Genomic DNA, 6731 nt, shown 5'->3' with positions numbered 1-6731 from the left:
TATTGTGGTAATTACTATTTGTGAACCTATATGAATAACTTCTCTAAGAATAAAGTAGTATCTTCTTTGGTTCTTTCGGTAAAGTCACGTAGAATGAGAATAAAATAATAAATTGATGAATCATTGCAGTCACGAAAGCTTTAAATCGAAATAAAGTAGTAATTAAAGGAAAATAATAAAAAAAGGCTTCCGCTCAATTACAAATAATGTTGTAACTAACAATGTTGTAATTCAATGTAGAAAGATTTAACAAAACAATGTTATTAGTATTCATATAATTTAAGAAATATCACGTATTATTCTATTATTCAAATTGATAATAAACTTACATGAAGAACAATTATTGATTATATAACTCTTCGATAACTAAATAGAGAAATTGACTATTTAAAACATTAAGTGGGGGGGGGGGGGGGGAATACTATGTTTCTTGATACGTGTTTAGAAATTTTTATTTAAAAACATCACTGTTTTGCAAATATATATCCGATTTCTCTAGCCCCACCCACTCCAAGCATATATAACCTGTGGCTGCAGTGGCTCTGCCTTTGGCTGCAGTAGCCCTCTCGCTATATTTCTTCCTCAGCAGTCCGCCTGCTGTATTTGTTCACCTGAAGACAAATTGCTTGTGTTGCGATCGAAACGTCGTAGATTTTTTCATCATTTTATTATTTTTCTATCTACGTGACTTTACCGAAAGAACCAAAGAATATGAATTCCTGCAGTCACGAAAGCTTCAAGTCAAGATTTAATGTAGTTCTTAAACGTTTTTACTTTTTTACTTCGAATTCTATTGTTTTCTTCCCGAATTTTCACTTTAACCACATGCAACTATGTAAAAGTACATTTAGGCTGTACGTATGCTATTGTAATTTAAAGGTGTAATTTTAATTTTGCTAGTTGTCTACGTCACTACTATTGCCATTACATTCAGTGATATACGGGAATTACGATTTACGAGTAATATTAGTACAAAAAAAACATTACTAAGGATTCTGTATGGTCTGGTAGGGGAGGATGCCCATAAGGGGTGACACCATGAGTTACCGCACTGGGTGACACCAACCCTAGTGACGCCACTGCCACTCACCTGACCCCCCCACCATCAATCCCACCACTCACCTCATCCTCACAAAACTCACCCGACCGTCACCCCTCACCAAAGTCACCTGACCCTCCCTCATCAACACACCCGACCCTCAAAACTCATCAATTTCACTGAATCCTCACCACAAACCAGACCTTCACCAAACCCACCCGACTCACCACTCATCAAGTCTTAAATTTACCTAAACCCTCATCAGCTCACCTGACACCAGTATACATGTAGGTGTCGTTAAATTAATAAACAAATTACCTGCTAGGTCAGGGGTCGGGAACCTATGGCTCGCGAGCCAGATGTGGCTCTTTTGATGATTGCATATGGCTCGCAGATAAAACAAAATATTCTCACTTGTTTTAATCCATCCATCGATTTTTCACTGCGCATGTCCTGTTCAGGGCTGCAGGAGCAATTGTCCATTATTTTAATTGGATGATACTGGCCTACGTTTGCCGTTGCTGGGTAAAACAGGTAAACGCCCCCTTTTGAATCAGTCTGAGACTGCGTCTGCTCGGTCATTAGCTCAAAGCTAACCCTTCGACGAAGAAGATGGCGAAAAGAAAAAAAGACGACGAGTATCGTACATTTCAGGACGAATGGACCGAAGAATTCGCCTTTGTGGAGAGAGCGGGTTCTGCGGTGTGTCTAATTTGCAATGACAAAATTACATCGTTGAAACGGTCGAATGTAAAGCGGCACTTCGACACGCGCCACGCTACCTTTGCATCAAAATACCCTGCGGGAGACAGCAGAAAGAAAGCGTGCCAAGAGCTTCTGAGCAGGGTGCAAGCTAGCCAGCAGCAACTCCGCGTATGGACCCGGAAAGGTGACTATAATTCGGCTAGCTTTGCTGGTTCTTTAGCAATAGTGAGGAACGGAAAACCATTCACAGATGGCGAGTATGCTAAAACGTTCATGCTGGATGTAGCCAATGAACTTTTTGATGATCTTCCGAACAAAGACAAGATAATCAAACGGATACAAGACATGCCTCTGTCGGCAAGAACTGTTCATGATCGTACCATCGTGATGGCAAACAAAGTGGAGGAAACGCAAGTGAAGGACATAAATGCAGCGCCGTTCTTTTCTCTGGCTTTGGATGAGTCAACAGACGTGAGCCATTTGTCGCAGTTCAGCGTGATTGCAAGATATGCTGTTGGTGACACACTGCGCGAAGAAAGTCTTGCTGTTCTGCCATTAAAAGGGTCCACAAGAGGTGAGGATTTATTCAAGTCTTTCATGGAGTTTGCTCAAGAAAAAAGTCTACCTATGGATAAACTTCTCTCAGTGTGTACTGATGGTGCTCTGTGTATGGTGGGGAAAAACAAAGGATTTGTGGCGCTTCTCCGTGAACATGAAAATAGACCAGGGGTCGGGAACCTATGGCTCGCGAGCCAGATGTGGCTCTTTTGATGATTGCATATGGCTCGCAGATAAAACAAAATATTCTCACTTGTTTTAATCCATCCATCGATTTTTCACTGCGCATGTCCTGTTCAGGGCTGCAGGAGCAATTGTCCATTATTTTAATTGGATGATACTGGCCTACGTTTGCCGTTGCTGGGTAAAACAGGTAAACGCCCCCTTTTGAATCAGTCTGAGACTGCGTCTGCTCGGTCATTAGCTCAAAGCTAACCCTTCGACGAAGAAGATGGCGAAAAGAAAAAAAGACGACGAGTATCGTACATTTCAGGACGAATGGACCGAAGAATTCGCCTTTGTGGAGAGAGCGGGTTCTGCGGTGTGTCTAATTTGCAATGACAAAATTACATCGTTGAAACGGTCGAATGTAAAGCGGCACTTCGACACGCGCCACGCTACCTTTGCATCAAAATACCCTGCGGGAGACAGCAGAAAGAAAGCGTGCCAAGAGCTTCTGAGCAGGGTGCAAGCTAGCCAGCAGCAACTCCGCGTATGGACCCGGAAAGGTGACTATAATTCGGCTAGCTTTGCTGGTTCTTTAGCAATAGTGAGGAACGGAAAACCATTCACAGATGGCGAGTATGCTAAAACGTTCATGCTGGATGTAGCCAATGAACTTTTTGATGATCTTCCGAACAAAGACAAGATAATCAAACGGATACAAGACATGCCTCTGTCGGCAAGAACTGTTCATGATCGTACCATCGTGATGGCAAACAAAGTGGAGGAAACGCAAGTGAAGGACATAAATGCAGCGCCGTTCTTTTCTCTGGCTTTGGATGAGTCAACAGACGTGAGCCATTTGTCGCAGTTCAGCGTGATTGCAAGATATGCTGTTGGTGACACACTGCGCGAAGAAAGTCTTGCTGTTCTGCCATTAAAAGGGTCCACAAGAGGTGAGGATTTATTCAAGTCTTTCATGGAGTTTGCTCAAGAAAAAAGTCTACCTATGGATAAACTTCTCTCAGTGTGTACTGATGGTGCTCTGTGTATGGTGGGGAAAAACAAAGGATTTGTGGCGCTTCTCCGTGAACATGAAAATAGACCAGGGGTCGGGAACCTATGGCTCGCGAGCCAGATGTGGCTCTTTTGATGATTGCATATGGCTCGCAGATAAAACAAAATATTCTCACTTGTTTTAATCCATCCATCGATTTTTCACTGCGCATGTCCTGTTCAGGGCTGCAGGAGCAATTGTCCATTATTTTAATTGGATGATACTGGCCTACGTTTGCCGTTGCTGGGTAAAACAGGTAAACGCCCCCTTTTGAATCAGTCTGAGACTGCGTCTGCTCGGTCATTAGCTCAAAGCTAACCCTTCGACGAAGAAGATGGCGAAAAGAAAAAAAGACGACGAGTATCGTACATTTCAGGACGAATGGACCGAAGAATTCGCCTTTGTGGAGAGAGCGGGTTCTGCGGTGTGTCTAATTTGCAATGACAAAATTACATCGTTGAAACGGTCGAATGTAAAGCGGCACTTCGACACGCGCCACGCTACCTTTGCATCAAAATACCCTGCGGGAGACAGCAGAAAGAAAGCGTGCCAAGAGCTTCTGAGCAGGGTGCAAGCTAGCCAGCAGCAACTCCGCGTATGGACCCGGAAAGGTGACTATAATTCGGCTAGCTTTGCTGGTTCTTTAGCAATAGTGAGGAACGGAAAACCATTCACAGATGGCGAGTATGCTAAAACGTTCATGCTGGATGTAGCCAATGAACTTTTTGATGATCTTCCGAACAAAGACAAGATAATCAAACGGATACAAGACATGCCTCTGTCGGCAAGAACTGTTCATGATCGTACCATCGTGATGGCAAACAAAGTGGAGGAAACGCAAGTGAAGGACATAAATGCAGCGCCGTTCTTTTCTCTGGCTTTGGATGAGTCAACAGACGTGAGCCATTTGTCGCAGTTCAGCGTGATTGCAAGATATGCTGTTGGTGACACACTGCGCGAAGAAAGTCTTGCTGTTCTGCCATTAAAAGGGTCCACAAGAGGTGAGGATTTATTCAAGTCTTTCATGGAGTTTGCTCAAGAAAAAAGTCTACCTATGGATAAACTTCTCTCAGTGTGTACTGATGGTGCTCCGTGTATGGTGGGGAAAAACAAAGGATTTGTGGCGCTTCTCCGTGAACATGAAAATAGACCCATCCTAAGTTTCCATTGCATTATACACCAGGAGGCACTTTGTGCTCAGATGTGTGACAGGCAGTTTGGCGAAGTGATGTCGCTGGTCATTCGTGTGATCAACTTTATTGTTGCCCGAGCCTTAAATGATCGCCAGTTTAAAACACTGCTGGATGAAGTTGTAAATAACTATCCTGGTCTGCTTTTGCACAGCAATGTGCGTTGGTTGTCAAGAGGGAAGGTGCTTAGCCGTTTTGCGGCTTGCCTGAACGAAATCCGGACTTTCCTTGAAATGAAAGGCGTCGGGCATCCTGAGCTAGCCGACACCGAGTGGCTCCTCAAGTTTTACTATCTCGTAGATCTGACTGAACATCTGAACCAGCTCAACGTGAAAATGCAAGGCATTGGAAATACAGTGTTATCCCTTCAACAAGCTGTATTTGCTTTTGAAAACAAGCTGGAGCTTTTCATCACGGATCTTGAAACAGGTCGTTTACTACATTTTGAAAAACTGAGCCAATTTAAAGATGCATGCACAGCAAGTGAGCCCATTCAAAACCTTGATCTCCACCAGCTAGCTGGCTGCACATCCAGTCTCCTACAGTCCTTCAAAGCACGCTTTGGAGAATTTCGTGAGCACACTCGTCTTTTTAAGTTCATCACCCATCCAAACGAGTGTTCACTGAACACAGCCGACCTGAATTACATCCCTGGTGTCTCCGTCAGAGATTTTGAAGCAGAAGTGGCTGACCTGAAGGCCTCAGACATGTGGGTGAATAAGTTCAAGTCACTGAATGAAGATTTGGAAAGAATCACACGACAGAAAGCGGAGTTGGCGAGCAAGCACATGTGGACAGAAAAGAAAAAACTCCAACCCGAAGACCAGCTGATTCTCAAAACTTGGAACGCGCTTCCTGTCACATACCACACACTGCAGCGTGTGAGTATTGCTGTATTGACCATGTTTGGATCTACGTATGCATGTGAGCAGTCATTCTCACATCTTAAAAACATCAAGTCCAACCTACGATCACGTTTAACGGATGAAAGCCTCAACGCTTGCATGAAGCTTAACCTCACCAAGTACCAACCCGACTACAAAGACATCAGCAAATCCATGCAGCACCAGAAGTCGCATTAATGGTGAGTGTTATAACAACATTATTTAAAAGAATAAATTCAGAGGCTTATTATACTGACATTTAGTTGAATTCACTTTTAAAATATATTATATGGCTCTCACTGAAATAAATTTCCAAATTTTTTGCTTTCATGGCTCTCTTAGTCAAAAAGGTTCCCGACCCCTGAAATAGACCCATCCTAAGTTTCCATTGCATTATACACCAGGAGGCACTTTGTGCTCAGATGTGTGACAGGCAGTTTGGCGAAGTGATGTCGCTGGTCATTCGTGTGATCAACTTTATTGTTGCCCGAGCCTTAAATGATCGCCAGTTTAAAACACTGCTGGATGAAGTTGTAAATAACTATCCTGGTCTGCTTTTGCACAGCAATGTGCGTTGGTTGTCAAGAGGGAAGGTGCTTAGCCGTTTTGCGGCTTGCCTGAACGAAATCCGGACTTTCCTTGAAATGAAAGGCGTCGGGCATCCTGAGCTAGCCGACACCGAGTGGCTCCTCAAGTTTTACTATCTCGTAGATCTGACTGAACATCTGAACCAGCTCAACGTGAAAATGCAAGGCATTGGAAATACAGTGTTATCCCTTCAACAAGCTGTATTTGCTTTTGAAAACAAGCTGGAGCTTTTCATCACGGATCTTGAAACAGGTCGTTTACTACATTTTGAAAAACTGAGCCAATTTAAAGATGCATGCACAGCAAGTGAGCCCATTCAAAACCTTGATCTCCACCAGCTAGCTGGCTGCACATCCAGTCTCCTACAGTCCTTCAAAGCACGCTTTGGAGAATTTCGTGAGCACACTCGTCTTTTTAAGTTCATCACCCATCCAAACGAGTGTTCACTGAACACAGCCGACCTGAATTACATCCCTGGTGTCTCCGTCAGAGATTTTGAAGCAGAAGTGGCTGACCTGAAGGCCTCAGACATGTGGGTGAATAAGTTC

This window comes from Petromyzon marinus, chromosome 40 (genome assembly GCF_048934315.1).
Source record: "Petromyzon marinus isolate PM22_M1 ecotype Great Lakes invasive population chromosome 40, UKy_Petmar_22M1.pri1.0, whole genome shotgun sequence".
NCBI classification, from domain to species: domain Eukaryota; kingdom Metazoa; phylum Chordata; class Hyperoartia; order Petromyzontiformes; family Petromyzontidae; genus Petromyzon; species Petromyzon marinus.
This window is presented reverse-complemented; position numbering follows the sequence as displayed.